Source organism: Hyperolius riggenbachi, chromosome 12 (genome assembly GCF_040937935.1).
Source record: "Hyperolius riggenbachi isolate aHypRig1 chromosome 12, aHypRig1.pri, whole genome shotgun sequence".
Classification (NCBI taxonomy): Eukaryota; Metazoa; Chordata; class Amphibia; order Anura; family Hyperoliidae; genus Hyperolius; species Hyperolius riggenbachi.
This window is the reverse complement of record NC_090657.1, coordinates 102,104,654-102,120,971: the sequence shown is the minus strand read 5'-3', so window position 1 is coordinate 102,120,971 and position 16,318 is coordinate 102,104,654. Positions and strand designations below refer to the sequence as shown.

Here is a 16,318-nt window from a genome sequence, read left to right as displayed (position 1 = left end):
TGCGCAGCCGCACTCGCGTCTGTGCGGACTGCGCAGCCACAGCGTCCTCCGGCGGCCATTTTTGAGGAGGCAGGAGAGCTCGACCCGGGCTGTGGGGTCGGGATCTGGCCTGCGGGGAATAAAGCAGCGGTGACCCGGCGGAACTGCACGGAGGGTGCGGATGGCGTCCTCCGTGCCTTCAAAAATCATTCAGGTACAGAACTTTTTTTTCATTTGGGCTCGTAAGTCCTTTAAGTACCAGCACTCCCCTTAAGGACCAGAGACCGCTGGTACCAGAAGCGTGGAATACGGCAAATGCCACACATACCCGCCGCAACCACCGTCCACGCCGCAAGCCTGGAACCTCAGCCACCAGTTCCTGTGAGGCGGTCAGGAGCTGCTTTCATTGGCTCCTGACCCTGTCTATCAATGTAAGCCAATGGGAGTTGCTTATGTTGATAGACAGGGTCAGGAGCCAATGATATCGGCTCCTGACCCGCTCACAGGGTTCTGCTGTTATTGTATGTCTGTCCTAGCTTTGACAAAGGGGACCTCTCTGGCCCCAAAATGATTGTTAGCATACGGTTTAGATTACTGTTCGTGTGTGATGGGACAATAAAGGTTTCACTGCTCCTGCACACGTCTGTGTGTGGATCCATACTTCTTGTAGTGAGTGAGCTGCGTTCGGGAGACAGCGGCGAGATCATCGGGAGAGATGAAAGCGCCGAGAACACACGGTGTTGGCGTATTGAAATCTATGCCCTGGCAGCCAGATCAACATCAAAATAAGGCGTAGATTTCAATTAGCGTCTTCCTTAAGTGGTTAAGCATGAATTCATCTCTGTGTTAAATACAAGTGTGTCATGTGTATTCTTTACATTACAAAAAGTGATATCCAAAGACTGTTCTCCTGTACCCAAACGCTTATAGCATTTGCAAAGGCTTTATAAGGCATGGTGAAGGGGTCACTAAAACGAGAAAAGGAGGGGGAGCACATACTAACTTGCAAGAATAACAGAGATAAGCACACAAAGCAGCTAGTTTTCAATTAGTATATGCACAGAGAACAGCTTATGCATTCTAGGGCTGGCATGTATGATATATCTTAAAATGTGGTAAAACAATATTCAAGTGTATTGCATTTTACAATGTTTAAGCACACTGAAGACCCCAGGCATGCATCATATGCTGTGGGACACAGATTTGGAAATATGGCATAGACAGGATTGTATGATAGACAATATTTCCTATGACTGTAGCAAAGAATAATTGCCAGAACAAATGATTAACAACGCCATGAGATGAAAGAATCATCCCCCTATAGGCCTCGGTCCCCTTTAAATGCACCATGTAGGTCAAGGGTCCCCAAACGTTTTGGGTCGAGGGCCGGGCCAACATACTTAAGACTGCTGGGGGCCGGAGTATACATAGAAGTCTTTGCGGGCAAAACAGTGATGCATACTAAGGTGACAGTCCTTCAGTCCAATTGGACTACAGTGTCATCTGATGTGGAATTTGATTGGAAACCAGCAAATTACTGCTTTCTGGCTTCATTCTATATGCAGACCACCAATATTTAAAAATGTAGTTGACCGCATGTATAATACATTTTGTGTGTGAGGGGCCGGTGAAAAAGCCTCAGGGGGCCGCATTCGGCCCACGGGCCTTAGTTTGAGGACCATTGATGTAGGTAGGTTATAGAAATAGTTGCACAGCTCAATAGCTTTGGCAGTTTTACAAGTTGTATTTGCTACGTGGGTAGGCCAGCATGTGAGCTGCTAATCTGTGTGGCCACAAGCTGGCACTGGTATGCAGTAAAAGCAATCTGACCAGATGCAGATTTGTCTGGGTGTTTTCCCTGGCATGTGCCTCCTGTTCAGAATGCAGCTACACGGTGCTGATTATATGAGGATGGCCTCTATGAATGGGTCTGGCTGTCGAGGATCTTTTATTTTCTTTTTTGTGCTAATGTCTGGGTTTGGGATAGGACACAAATCTACACCAGAAGTATATATTCAAATGTATGTTTATTTACTTGTGTTTCTGGTACCCGCTTAGGGCTCGATCACACTAAGGGCATTTTTGCCCTTTTTCAATCGCAGGCGATTTTCAAAATCGCTCTCAAAACGCTTGTGCAATGATTCCCTATGAGAGAATTCACATCTGAGAGGTTTGTTTCAGATCCGCTCAGGAAAGCGCTGCATGTACCATTTTTGAGGTGATTCCGCCTCAATGGAAGGAATAGGCAAAATGCAAAATGCTCACAAAATCGCTTTGTGCAGCGATTGCTTTCGCATTTTTAAGAATAAATACATTGTATTTATTCTTTTCCAGGTCAAAGAGTTCACTTCCTGACTTGCGGCAGGGAGTGAAAAAACTCAATCGCTCGGAAAAATCGCTTATTGAAGCGCTTTACAAAACCTGCAGCGCCTACCCGAGCACCGGGAGTAATTAAAAACTCCTCCAAAAACGCCAACCGCAAACACTAAAGCAAACGGAACGCAATGTGAACGAGGCCTTAATGTGTTAGTGACATTAAGTAGGCTGTAGTGCAGCATGTGCAATTCCTCATCACGTTAATGAGAGACAGAGGTGTGAAAGTGTGTGGTACCTTAGAAATTCTTTAGCAAACTGTAGACTTTCAAGCATTTATTTATGCCTAGAATGATCCCCATCAGCAAAAGATTAACAGAAAGGCAGTTTTAAAAAGTTGTGAAATAATTCAGAAGTTGAAAATGAACATTTTTTTTTTTTTGGTACAACGTATTAAAATAGACCAAAAGTACAAAGCTAGAGGTTTCAAATGATGCTGACACCTCAGGGTTAAGGAAGGACGTGCCTGACATGAACGGTTGTATTGCAAGCATCACATATTGACAGGATTTTTTACCGTCTGGAATTGACTGTACGCGTTATTTCATTTGCCTGAATTGCCTCCGAAGAAGCGGCTTATAGCCATGAAACACTCTAAATATGAAGCTACATGTTATTCCTCAATTTTGTTTGAATCCAGAAGAACCTGTGAAATAATAAATTTGATGTTACTAAATTCAGTGCCAGCTCCGTTAGAAACGTTCTACTTTTGGTCTGCTATATATTTATGTAAGGGGTGGAGCTTACTACATATATTTGTAGTCTTATATATATACCGTATGTATTATAACAGGACATGTTGTATCAGGATGATACCATTTATTGACTTCAAAAAGAGAAAAGAATATGCTTTTGGCTGATAAGACTTCTTCAGACTCTATTTAGAACTATACAGTTGTCCATGAAAATCTGCACACTACCGTGAAGTTGCTTATGAGCAGGTGGCTACCACTGCTGGATGCCCATTCAGCACTGGACTGCAAGCTGCCAGATCCTGTCCTGGTTGCCCAGATAAGTGCAGGTCTCCTCTGGTCTGTGCAAGCAGTGTACAGGAAGGATCTGAACCAACTTTTATGGTCAATGGTATAATACATAAGTAACCTTTTGCGTTTTATTTGCTAGATATATGGCACATTTAGTTGCCAAATCCATGCATAAAACCTGGAAAAGTCACTATTGAGTAGGAAAGAAGGAAAGCGAGAAGGGGACTTGCCCCAAGAGATAGGACTAGGGACTTCCATGGGGGGAGGAGAGGCGCAATGACTTTGGGGGGAAAGCAGCAGCTTGCAGCATTCATTGGTCTCCATATGACTAACATTTCAACATAGCAAAGAAATGAACAGCGCTACTTAAAAACAGATGAATGCTTACCTGCAAAAAAGTGCAGACCCCACTCATGGGATACAAATACACAATGAGCACACATACAACCTGTCTACCACTTGGAGGATGTTAGTTTCCACTAACAAGCTTGCATGCAATTTGTTAGGTACTCGTCCCTCCCACTGTCGAAGAAGTCTTTCCTCCATGGGAGGGGACCTAACACTAACTAAAACCTACCTATGCATATGCATAGCCTGGGCGCGCTACCAGTAAAATTAAGAATTGCGCAGAAAAAGTGGGATCAGCGCATCACCAGGCCGCCTCTGAATGGCCTCAGCTCAGAGATGCGCTGAGCCCCCCCAGAGACTACAAACATTTCAACATAAACAAATATTTTTCATTTTGGCAGCTGAGATCGTTAGCACTGGTTGTCTCTCTTATGATAACTAGTATGAGTGTGAGTTTATCTTTATCTTATCAGCAAAACTTTAGAACTGCCCTTACAAGAAGATGGAAATCGCTCCAAAAAAGAGACCGTCATGAACTATGGCATTGAACTGTTTAAGATGGTTGAACGCACACTATTTATAGCATTAAAAAAAAAAAAACAGGCAAGCTAAACACCTTTCTTATTATGACTGGAAGAAAAGGCAGAAATCCTCAAATTCTGCAACCAGAGGGCAGAGACGTGTACTTCCTATGTGTGATCCCACCCACCGGCAGCGACCAAAGACCACAAGAAAGGTCAGGGCTGCTTACAGAATCAGCAATGACTCATCAGCTCTGAGAACAGTTTTGCTTTCAATAAGGTCGCATTCACAGTGGGACATTATGGTCACACGTTAAAAAGTCTTATAACGCAGCTTACCGCACTGCAATGGTAATCCTATGGGCCGTTTACAGTGCGACGTTAAAAATGTTGCGTTGTGGTAACTCCCTGCTTGCAGCGCCTTACCTCTTAACGCACACACTTTGCGACTTTAACGTCGCATTAAAACGCAACATCCCACTGTGAATACAGCCTAATGCATAGATTTGAGGTGTGGCATACTTCAATGAAGATGTCATTGACCAGAGACAATTAAACCGTAAAAACGTAAAAAGTTAATTTAACCTCCTTGACGGTTATACCGAACTCAGTTCGGGGTAACCTGCGCAGGAGGATTTCTCAGGCCCCGCTGGGCCGATTTGCATAATTTTTTTTTGTTACAAGCAGCTAGCACTTTGCTAGCTGCTTGTAACATCCGATCGCTGCCACTCGCCGCCGATCCGCCGCTATCCGCAACGTCGCGCTGCCCCCCCCCCTCCAGACCCCTTGCGCAGCCCAATCAGGGCCAGGCAGCGCTGAGGGGTGGCCCGGGATTCCCTATGACGGCCCGACGTCGATGACGTCGGTGACGTCATCCTGCCCCGTCGCCATGGCGACCGGGGAAGCCCAGCAGGAAATCCCGTTCTGAACGGGATTTCCTGCTTACTCCGATCGCCGGAAGCGATCGGAGTGGCTGCGGAGCTGCCGCTGCTCAGCGGCTATCATGTAGCGAGCCCTGGGCTCGCTACATGATTTAAAAAAAAAAATTTAAAAGTGTTTCGCTGCCTCCTTGCCAGGGTAATTAGACCAGCAAGGAGGTTAAATCCTACTAATATAATAAGTGGGAAAGTTCGGATGTTTGGATATTTGGATGTTTGGATGTTTGTTACTCGATCACGCAAAAATGGCTGAACGGATTTGAATGAAATTTGGCACACACATAGTACATTACCTGGAATAAAGTATAGGATACTTTTTATTCCCATAACCAAAAAGGTGGCGGAGACAAATACAAATGTCACTGGAAAAAGTAAACAGCAGCCATTCTTACACTGTTAATGGTAGGGTTCTCAAACTTTGCACAGTTGGTTACTGGGTGACTGGGATTAATATTCAGAAAAGTGGGTGGAGTCTATAAAAGCCAATCAAAATAACTTATTGATTTTCAAGGGGAATATTTACATTGCTGCCATTCTTGGACTGTTAATGGCACAAGCCTCAAACCTGGTACAGTTGATCATTGGGTGACTAGGGTTCAATTTCAGAAAGGGGGTAGAGCCACAAACAGCCAATTAGATTTGTTATATTCCAATGCAAATAATTGATGCCTAACACCGCAAAGCTCACAAACTTGGTTATTGAGTAATTGATTAACTGTGCGTTAGGGTTAGAAAAACGGGCACAGCCAACACCAGCCAAATACATAAGCCGGCAACGCCGGGTCATAAGTGTGCGGAGACAAATACAAATTTTACTGGGAAAATGTAAACAGCAGCCATTCTTACACTGTTAATGGTAGGGTTCTCAAACTTTGCACAGTTGGTTACTGGGTGACAGGGGTTAATATTCAGAAAAGTGGGTGGAGCCTACAAAAGGCAATCAAAAATTACCTATTGATTTTTCAGGGGAATATTTCATTGCTGCCATTCTTGCACTGTTAATGGCACAAGCCTCAAACCTGGTACAGTTGATCATTGGGTGACTGGGGTTTAAATTTATAAAAGGGGGTGGAGCCACAAACTATGAGTTGTTTCATTTTAATGCAGGTTATTGATGCCAAAGACAGCAAAGCTCACAAACTTGGTCATTGAGTAATAATCGGGCAATGCCGGGTCATCAGTAGGCGGAGACAAATGCAAATTTCACTGAGAAAATGTAAACTGCAGCAATTCTTACACTTTTAATGGTAGGGTTCTCAAACTTTGCACAATTGGTCACTAGGTGACTGGGATTAATATTCAGAGAAGTGGGTGAAGCCTACAAAAGCCAATCAAAATTCACCTATTGATTTTCAAGAGGGAATATGTAATTGCTACCATTCTTGCACTGTTAATGGCACAAGCCTTAAACCTGGTACAGTTAGTCATTGGGTGACTGGGGTTAAATTCAGACAAAGGGGTGGAGCCACAAACAGCCAATCAGATTTGTTTAATCTCAATGCAAATTATTGATGCCAAAAACCGCAAAGCTCACAAACTTGCTCACAAACTGTCTGGGCAGCACGGTGGCGTAGTGGTTAGCGCTCTCGCCTTGCAGCGCTGGGTCCCCGGTTCGAATCCCAGCCAGGGCACCATCTGCAAGGAGTTTGTATGTTCTCCCCGTGTCTGCGTGGGTTTCCTCCGGGTACTCCGGTTTCCTCCCACATCCTAAAAACATACAGATAAGTTAATTGGCTCATCCCTAAATTGGCCCTAGACTACAGTACTTACACTACATAATACAAACATAGACATATGATAATAGTAGGGATTAGATTGTGAGCTCCTTTGAGGGACAGTTAGTGACAAGACAATATATATATACTGTACAGCGCTGCGTAATATGTCGGCACTATATAAATACTAAATAATAATAATAATAACTTTGTTATTCATTAATTGTGTGTTAGGGTTAGAAATAGTAGGCGGAGCCAACACCAGCCAAATACATACCTGAACAATGTTAGGAAATAAGTGGGTGGAGAAAAATACAAATTTCATTGGGAAAATGTAAACTGCAGCCATTCTTACACTGTTAATGGTAGGGTTCTCAAACTTTGCACAGTTGGTCACTGGGTGACTGGGATTAATATTCAGAAAAGTGGGTGGAGCCTATAAAAGCCAATCAAAATCCACCTATTGATTTTTAAGGGGAATATTTAATTGCGGCCATTCTTGCACTGTTAATCACCTGTACCTGGTACAGTTGACCATTGGGTGATTGGGTTCAAATTCAGAAAAGGGGTGGAGCCACATCCAATCAGATTAATTTTATTTCATTGCAAATTATTGATACCAAAGACCGCAAAGCTCACATACTTGGTCATTAAGTAATTGTGTGTTAGGGTTAGGAAAAGTGGGCAGAGTCAACACCAGCCAAATACATACCTGGGCAACGCCGGGCGTCCAGCGAGTATAAAATAAAACTATGGGATATCTAAAAAAAAAAAAAGTCATTTTTAGGAGAAGGAGGATAGGAACAATTGTTTTTCTCATCAGTTTATTTTCACGCGTATGTCCTTTAACCAAATAGGGTTGATTGATCTCACCTTCTGTGTAATTGCATCAGGCACCTTATCAGAAGTCCTCACTGCTGAGGACTACTTGCAGTGGCATAGCTAAGGAGCTATGGGCCCCGGTGCAAGTTTTACATGGAGCCCCCGAGTACTCTTTACATAACAATTGATATGGAGCACCAAAACCTGCCAAAGACAACCACAGTGTCAGAGGTGCAAGAAGGGGATGGGGAACAGTTTGTTAATGATTACTACATCTGTAGAAGTGATTATATTACCAGCACAGGACCAATAGAGAGCTAATATTGTGCTTGAGTGAGGGCCCATTTGGCCCAAAGGCTCTGATGCTACCTCAGCACCCCCTATTGCTACGCCACTGACAGGGGAGGACTGGGACCTTTTGGCCTGAGGGAGAACACAAACTAGAGGCCCATTTTCACAGAAGCCCCAGCCCAAATGACATCACTTATATGCTGGTAGTCATGTGGGAAATGCAGCAAGGACACTCGAGAGACAGCGTGACAGGTAAAGTATAAATGCACTTGCACAGGGGACACATATTGCGTTACATTTTGAGTTACAAAAGTAACTGGAGTCTAGGGACTGTCTGCCAGCAGCCCTCCTGGAGTCTAGGGACTGTCTTGTAAGCAGCCCTTCTGGAGTCTAGGGACTGTAAAAAAAACTTTTTAACCTAGACAATATCTTGTCTCTTATCTCGCTGTGCACATGCAGTTAACAATGGTGAGAGACCAGACATATTTTTTCCCATGGACCCTGTAGGCAAGCCTCTGCTCTGCATCATGCTGTGTATATTTACCAGTTTGCCCGCCCTCTAATTGCTCTGTAATTGGGTGTTTATTTCCCTCAGCCAGCCTAGTGGTTCACATTGCCTTATACAAAAACCTGAATGCCCCAGGCATTGTACCAGCCCTAAATCATTAAATGTGAGGCAGCCTGGGGGGAAATCTCCCCCCTTCCCCCCTGGCCAGTCCTCCCCTGGCCACTGATCTACGTGCATTGAACCACTAATCTTTCTGCAACCAGTCTACATTCTCATATGAGCCAGGCGAGGCTTTTGCTACAGGCAGGGCCGGGCCGAGGCAGAGGCGCCGGGCCTGAGCCTCAGGGCGCAGTGTCGGAGGGGGCGCACAATTCATTTAGCTGTCATTCCCAATTGTGTTTGAAGCAGAAAGAAATAAGAAAAAGGGATACATGACAGTGACTGCAAGCCAGAAAACTAGAGATTAAGGTGTTGGGGAGGTTGGGGGCCCTGAGGCACCTATTAGTCTAATAGCAATCAGTGTGTGACGGCTGGGATGGGGGGGCGCACTTTGGTGTCTCAGCCTTGGGTGCTGAAGGACCTTGTCCTGCCTCTGGCTACAGGATAACTTGTTTTTAACCAATCTGCTTTGAGTACTGCAGCATTTATGTAGTTGTCAGTGTGCCAGTTCATTGTTCTTTATCCATAGATCACCACAGAAGGCTGAGGCTTCTCCTCTGCACGGTGGAAGGGAAGCCCAGAGCAGGAGGAGACACCTGTGTGTGTGCAGGCAGGCAGCAGCACACACAGAAGCAGGGTAGCAGCAGCTCGCTGAAACCAATACGCCACTCCTTCCGCCAGGGGGCGCACTGCGTACACAAGTCATGTGATATCGCAGCTACTTCCGCCTCTCAGTACTTCCGAGTTGTTGTGTACCCGGTGGGTGATGGAGGAGAGGTATGTGTAGGGTATGGTGCTATCATGTGACTAGCACTCGGACGGGTGGGCTGTGCAGAGTTGTTCCTATCTCTATACATAGTGCGGCTCCAGGCTTCTCTGTGCATTTATAGGGACTCTGTTCTCATTAGCGGGCAGCATTCTAGAACAGGTGTCCTCAGCGTCTGTGTAGAGTGGCTCTGCTCTGTCTGACAGCCACACCGAACTCCTGTGCACTACAAGTGTATTTGGGAGAGTGAGGTGGAAAATCCCTTTCGTGTCTTAGAGGGAATACTATAATCGTAGTGGCTGGCAGTTTTTTTTTTAAGTGCAAGAGAACCACTTTAAAGGGTACAGGAGGTGTCTGTGACGTCTGTTACGGGATAGAGGGGGGTAGAAGAGGTGTGATGTCATGTCAAGTCAATGTCTGGGGGTAAGGGGCGCAGGAGGAACAATGTGGGGGATACAGGAAGTGTAATGTTAGGATGTGGGGGGAATGAGATACAGGAGGTGTAATGTCAGGGTATGGGGGGGGGGGGGGGGGAAGGGCCAAAGGAGGGGCAAGGTCAGGGTCTGGTGTAATGGGGCACAAGAGATGCAATGCCAGGGTGTGGGGGAATGGGATACAGGAGATGAAATGTCAAGGTGTGTGTTTGGGGGGGGGAATGTCAGTGTATGTTGGGGGAGGTGCTATGGGGAGTGCAGCAGAGGACGTTGCCCCTCATAATGTGGGTGTGCATGAGATGTAATGTCAGGAAGAGGATAAAGGGGAAGGGGTGTGATATGAGGGCCTGGGGGTGAAGTAAGAATTCATAGACAGTATAATGCCTGGTACACACTATACAGTTTTCCGTCAGATTGACAGCTAAATTGTCTGATTGACAGTCAAATTGATTATTTCCGACAGGTCCGATCTGATTTCTGATCATTTTTATAATGTATTTTCCAATCACTTCTATACAAAATTGATCAGAAAAACAATTGGAAATCAGATCGGACCTGACGTAAATAGTCGATTCAACCGTTAATCAAATGGAAGATTGCATTGTATACAGTAGGCATTAAGCCAAGGTGTAGGGGAACAGGTACAGGAGGTGAAATGGCAGGGAGTGGAGGAAGAAGGTACAAGATATGTAATGTCAGGGTTTGGGGAGGTGGTACAGGAGGTGTAATGGAGGGGAAGGGGGAATGGGAGGTCCAATGTCAGGATGTATGGGTGAAAGGGGGGGTAATGTTGTATGTGTGGTGTACAGAAGATGCAACTTTTGGAGAAAGATATACAGGAGGTGTAATGTCAATGTGTGTGGGGGGAAGGGGGTACAGGAGGTGTAATGGTGGTTGTGGGAATATGGAGGTATGTTTTTGTATTGTAGAATTGTGAATGAAAGTGCACAGGATTTGAAATGTTGAGCTTTGAACAAAGCTGCTACACTGGTGCACTGCATTAGCGTTGCGTTTTGGAACAATCGCACTGCAGCTGAAAAGTTGCACCGTCCGTTACAGCCGATAGAAAAAAATTATTTTGCGAATTCCAGTGCAATTCCGGGGTTAACCTGGAAGTCGCACAGTAATCACTGCAGCTTGTGCATTACTTGTGCAGCACCTGGAGCCCGCAGGCAGTGTGGTAGTCTCATGGACTTGGCCAACAAGCTGCAACGGGGGAGAATACCGTGACGCAATTCCCCACAATAAGTGTAAAAGGCCTCTGAGAGGACGGGTGTGGGAATAATGTTATTGTGAGACAGGAGTTGCACAGAGAGGGTGTAATGGCAGTCTTGGAGGAAAGCAGACCATGAGGTGTAATGGCATAGTGAGCAAGCACGGGCACACAAAGTGTAATGGTAGTGTGTGAGGAAGAGGAGAGGAGAGGTGTAGTGATTATATGGGAAAAGACAAGACATATGAGGCACAAGGCTCTCAGGAAGTGTATTAGAGAATTTAGGAGAAAGAGATAAAAGTGTAGCAGAGGTATGGAAATCTGGAGGTGTAATAACGGTATTGGGGTACAGAGAGATTAGCAATTAAAGGGATGGGGATGCATGAATTAACAGGGGTATTAATAGAGGGTTTATCTCAGGGCTGTGGAGTCAGTACAAAAATACACCGACTCCGACTCCTCAGGTTAGGATTCCTCCGACTCCTCTAATTTGCATATTACAATCTTGTTGATTTGAAAGTATGTAACATGAAATGCATCTCTTAACTGCCAACGCTTAGGAAATTTAAAATGCAACTGAAGTGAGAGGGATATGGAGGCTGCCATATTTATTCCCTTTTAAAGAATACCAGTTACCTGGATATCCGGCGGATCTTCTGCCTCTAATACTTTTAGTCATAGACTAAGGCTGCTTACACACTAAGACGTTACAGGCGCACGTTAGTGCAGCCTGTAACGCTCCCTCAACGCACAGCAATGTAACACAAGTGGGCTGTTCACACAGCCCACGTTGCGTTACATGTAACGCTGCACGTTCTGCCGAAAGTGCAGCATGCTACGGTGTTACAGCGGCTTAAGCCGCGTTAGACTGTTTGCACATGCGCAGTCATGTTGGGGAGGAGCGGAGAGCGGCCAGGCACATGGCTAATTAATTACTGCACGTTGTGACATACAGTGTTTACTTCCTGGTGCGGCCGCTCTGTGCTGCGATTGGCTGGTGGGACCACGTGATGCCGCATGCGTCCAAGAGTGCGCATCACGGCATCACGGATGCCAGAGTGAGCTGCACAACGCGGCTCACTCTGACGTCCACATCGAAGAGCACCAGGCCTTGCGTTAGGTGCACGTTATGCGACCTTAACGTAGCACCTAACGCAACGTCTTGGTGTGCAAGTAGCCTTAAACTAGTCCTTGGTAAGAGTACTTGTAGAAGGTACAGACAGGAACAAAGAACATCAGGCCCTAGGCAATGTAACTGTGGGTACATGTAAGAGTGATGTGCAGATACTCTGCAGGGGAATGAGGGGATTCTTCCTCTATTACACATTCTTCAAGTACAATCTAAACCAGGTTTATGGGTGATAAACACCTCTGTGGTCAATGTGCACAACATTCTCAGTGGATTCACTGCAGCTCTGTGGGGAGTAGGGATGCTCTTCGCGGATTAATCACGAGTACAGCACCGCAATAACACTGCCTGTGACATTACACACCTACCTCCATACAAAGCAGTAGTGCAGCTAGTAAAGAAACAACGGGCAGCACGGTGGCATAGTGGTTAGCGCTGTCGCCTTGCAAGCAACATCTGCAAGGAGTTTGTATGTTCTCCCAGTGTCTGTGTGGGTTTCCTCCCACGTCCCAAAAACATACAGATAAGTTAATTGGCGTCCCCCACAAAAAAAAATTGGCTCTAGACCATACATGCACTACACGATACATACATATGACCATGGTAGGGACTAGATTGTGAGCCCCTCTGAGGGACAGTTAGTGACAAGACAATATACTCTGTACAGCGCTGCGTAATATGTCGGCGCTACAATACTTAAATAAATAAGGAGGAAGTGCTCCATAGCGAGGCTTGCAACGCGTCCATTAGGATGCTTGTGAGCTTTGAAACGCTGGGCAGAAAGCGCGTTCTGGGTAATTAACCCCGTGGCATCTACCTGCTCAGCTGGAGCAATTTGAGCTAATTTGAATCGCGAGTAACCACCGTAGTTACTCGTGATTAATCTGTGATGAGCAAGCCTAGTGGGGAGTGCATATGTACAGTGGTTTGCAAAAGTATTCGGCCCCCTTGAAGTTTTCCGCATTTTGTCATATTACTGCCACAAACCTGAATCCATTTTATTGGAATTCCACGTGAAATACCAATACAAAGTAGTGTACATGTGAGAAGTGGAACGAAAATCATACATGATTCCAAACTTTAAAAAAAAAAAAAACATTAACTGAAAAGTGGGGTGTGGGTAATTATTCAGCTCCCTGAGTCAATACTTTGTAGAACCACCTTTTGCTGCAATTACAGCTGCCAGTCTTTTAGGGTATGTCTCTACCAGCTTTGCACATCTAGAGACTGAAATCCTTGCCCATTTTTCTTAGCAAAACGGCTCCAGCTCAGTCAGATTAGATGGACAGCGTTTGTGAACAGCAGTTTTCAGATCTTGCCACAGATTCTCGATTGGGTTTAGATCTGGACTTTGACTGGGCCATTCTAACACATGGATATGTTTTGTTTTAAACCATTCCATTGTTGCCCTGGCTTTATGTTTAGGGTCTTTGTCCTGCTGGAAGGTGAACTGGGGCAGTGTCAAGTCTTTTGCAGACTCCAAGAGGTTTTATTCCAAGATTGCCCTGTATTTGGCTCCATCCATCTTTCCATCAACTCTGACCAGCGTTCCTGTCCCTGCTGAAGAGAAGCACCCCCAGAGCATGATCGTGCCACCACCATATTTGACAGTGGGGATGATGTGTTCAGAGTAATGTGCAGTGTTAGTTTTCCGCCACACATAGCGTTTTGCATTTTGGCCAAAAAGTTCCATTTTGGTCTCATCTGACCAGAGCACCTTCTTCCACATGTTTGCTGTGTCCTCCATATGGCTTGTGGCAAACTGCAAACGGGACTGCTTATGCTTTTCTGTTAACAATGGCTTTCTTTCTTCTTGCCACTCTTCCATAAAGGCCAACTTTGTGCATTGCACGACTAATAGTTGTCTATGGACATATTCCCCCACCTGAGCTGTAGATGTCTGTAGCTCGTCCAGAGTCACCATGGGCCTCTTGACTGAATTTCTGATCAGCGCTCTTTGTTTGGCCTGTGAGTTTAGGTGGATGGCTTTGTTTTGGTAGGTATACAGTTGTGCCCAGGGCTGTGGAGTCGGAGTCGGGGCAATTTTGGGTGACTGGAGTTGGAGTCGGGAAAAAATGCACTGACTCCGACTCCTAATGAATTTAAACTGTAATTAAAATAGAAAATATGATAAAATGTCCTTTTTTTTTTTTCAGATAATAGTCATCAAAATTAATTTATACATACAGTAATAGCTGTGCTTAGTCCACAAAAATGAAATCAATCAAAATTAGTAATCAAATCAAATAGTTACTTGTTCTGCTTCAATAAAGCAGTCCCTGCATTTTTAAAGTCAGATATACACATCTGATTGTGACTGTATATATGATGTGTACACAGGAATCTCTTATATACGAAATAACATCTATGCTGTAAGTATAAAGGTAGCCATACACTGGTCGATTTGCCATCAGATTCGACCAACAGATAGATCCCTCTCTGATCGAATCTGATCAGAGAGGGATGGTATGGCTGCCTTTACTGTAAACAGGTTGTGAATAGATTTCAGCATGAAACCGTTCACAATCTGTGTTGGTGTTGGTGCTGCCGCCGCTCCCCCACCCCACCCCCGCATACATTACCTGCTCCGCCGGCGCGACTCCCCAGGTCTCTGCTGTCTTCTTCTCCGCTCCGCTCTGGTCTGGTCTCCGGGTCCGGCAGGCTTCACTTCTTCCTGTCTGGGGGAAGTTTAAACAGTAGAGCGCCCTCTACTGTTTAAACTTCCTGCCGGGATAGGAGGAAGTGAAGCATGCCGGACCCGGAGACCAGAGCGGAGAAGACAGCGGAGACCTGGGGAGTCGCGCCGGCGGAGCAGGTAATGTATTGCGTTGGTCGTCGGGCACTCGAACCCCGCTAGCGTCGCGCTCCCTACCCGCGGGCGATCGATGGTAACTTCCCGCACGGAGCGATCGACGGGATCGGACAAAATAGATCGAAGTGTAGCGTGAACGATGTGACAGCAGATTCGATCCCAGTAATCGAATCTGCTGTCGATCGGCGGGGAATCGGCCTAGTGTATGGCCAGCTTAAAGCCTGATGTGTAGCCGTGTCACTAATAGAGAGGGTCAATGAGATGGAAATAATTCTGCGTTGATTCTGATTTATGCAATCAAATAACGCTCAAATGCTCATGAAATCAAATAATTTGATATGTTGTTAAAATTTGGTTTGGTGACTACGAATTAAATGGTACCTGAGAAGGATGAAAAGAAAAGTTTATACATACCTGCAGGGCTTCGGAGTCGGGGCAATTTTGGGCACCTGGAGACGGAGTCGTGGTTTCAGAAACTGGGGAGTCGGAGTCGCATGATTTTTGTACAAAATCCACAGCCCTGTTAAGTATTAGACTGAGGAGTCGGGTAGTCGGAGTCTGAGCAATTTTGGGTACCCGGAGTTGGAGTCGGAGTCGTGGTTTCAGAAACTGAGGAGTTGGAAGATTTTTGTACCGACTCCACAGCCATGCATACCTGGGGCTTCTTCCAGCCCCCTTCAGTCTAATCAGTCCCTCGCTGTCCACCTCCACCACCTGGATCTTCTGCTACGAGTCCTGGTAATTCAGCCAGTCAGCGCAGTCCGGCTGCATGCCGCTTGCACAGCCAGGAGCGTTCTGCACCTGCGGAACAGTGCTGCGCAGATGTAGTACGCTCTTGGCGGCGGAGTGTGTGCATGCGCACTACGACAGACTGGCTCAAGTACCTGGACTCACAGCAGAAGATCCAGGTGGCGGAGGAGGACAGCAAGGGACTGATTAGCCTGAAGGGGGCTGGAGGAAGCCCCAGGTATGTATAAAAAAGGTTTACTTTGTTACACAGTAGTACAAGACTCTACATATGCACTCTCCACAGAGCTGCAGGGAATCCACTGAGAGTGTTGTGCACATTGAACACAGAGGTGTTGTCTATCACCCATAAACCTGGTTCAGATTGTGCATGAAGAATGTGTAATAGAGGAAGAATCTCCTCATTCCCCTGCAGAGTATCTGCACATCACTCTTACATGTACCCACAGTTACATTGCCTAGGGCCTGATAGATGTTCTTTGTTCCGGCCTTTACCTTTTACAAGTACTCTTACCAAGGACTAGTTTTAGTCTATGACTAAAGGGAATAAATATGTCAGTCTCCATATCCTTCTCACTTC

At 45.7% G+C, this 16,318-nt stretch overlaps 1 protein-coding gene and 1 long non-coding RNA gene across 3 annotated transcripts in view; one reads left to right on the top strand and one right to left on the bottom strand.

Annotated features, from left to right (window-relative positions):
• Window positions 1-6,716: 6,716 nt before the first annotated feature.
• Window positions 6,717-9,266, bottom strand: LOC137542584 (uncharacterized). The gene is made up of 4 exons (XR_011025474.1): window positions 9,172-9,266; window positions 7,731-7,883; window positions 7,570-7,618; window positions 6,717-6,849 (listed from the first exon to the last, which is right to left on the bottom strand). It is a non-coding gene; the product is annotated as an uncharacterized lncRNA (long non-coding RNA).
• A 97-nt stretch (window positions 9,267-9,363) lies between these two features.
• STARD3 (StAR related lipid transfer domain containing 3) overlaps window positions 9,364-16,318 on the top strand; it is a 71,786-nt gene continuing 64,831 nt past the window's right edge. Inside the window, exon 1 of one of the 2 annotated variants that reach the window (XM_068263586.1) lies at window positions 9,364-9,414. The gene's annotated coding sequence lies outside the window, so the exon portion shown is untranslated. Of the gene's footprint in view, window positions 9,415-9,723; window positions 9,745-16,318 lie in introns of those variants that run through there. The other variant, XM_068263587.1, reaches the window with a different exon arrangement.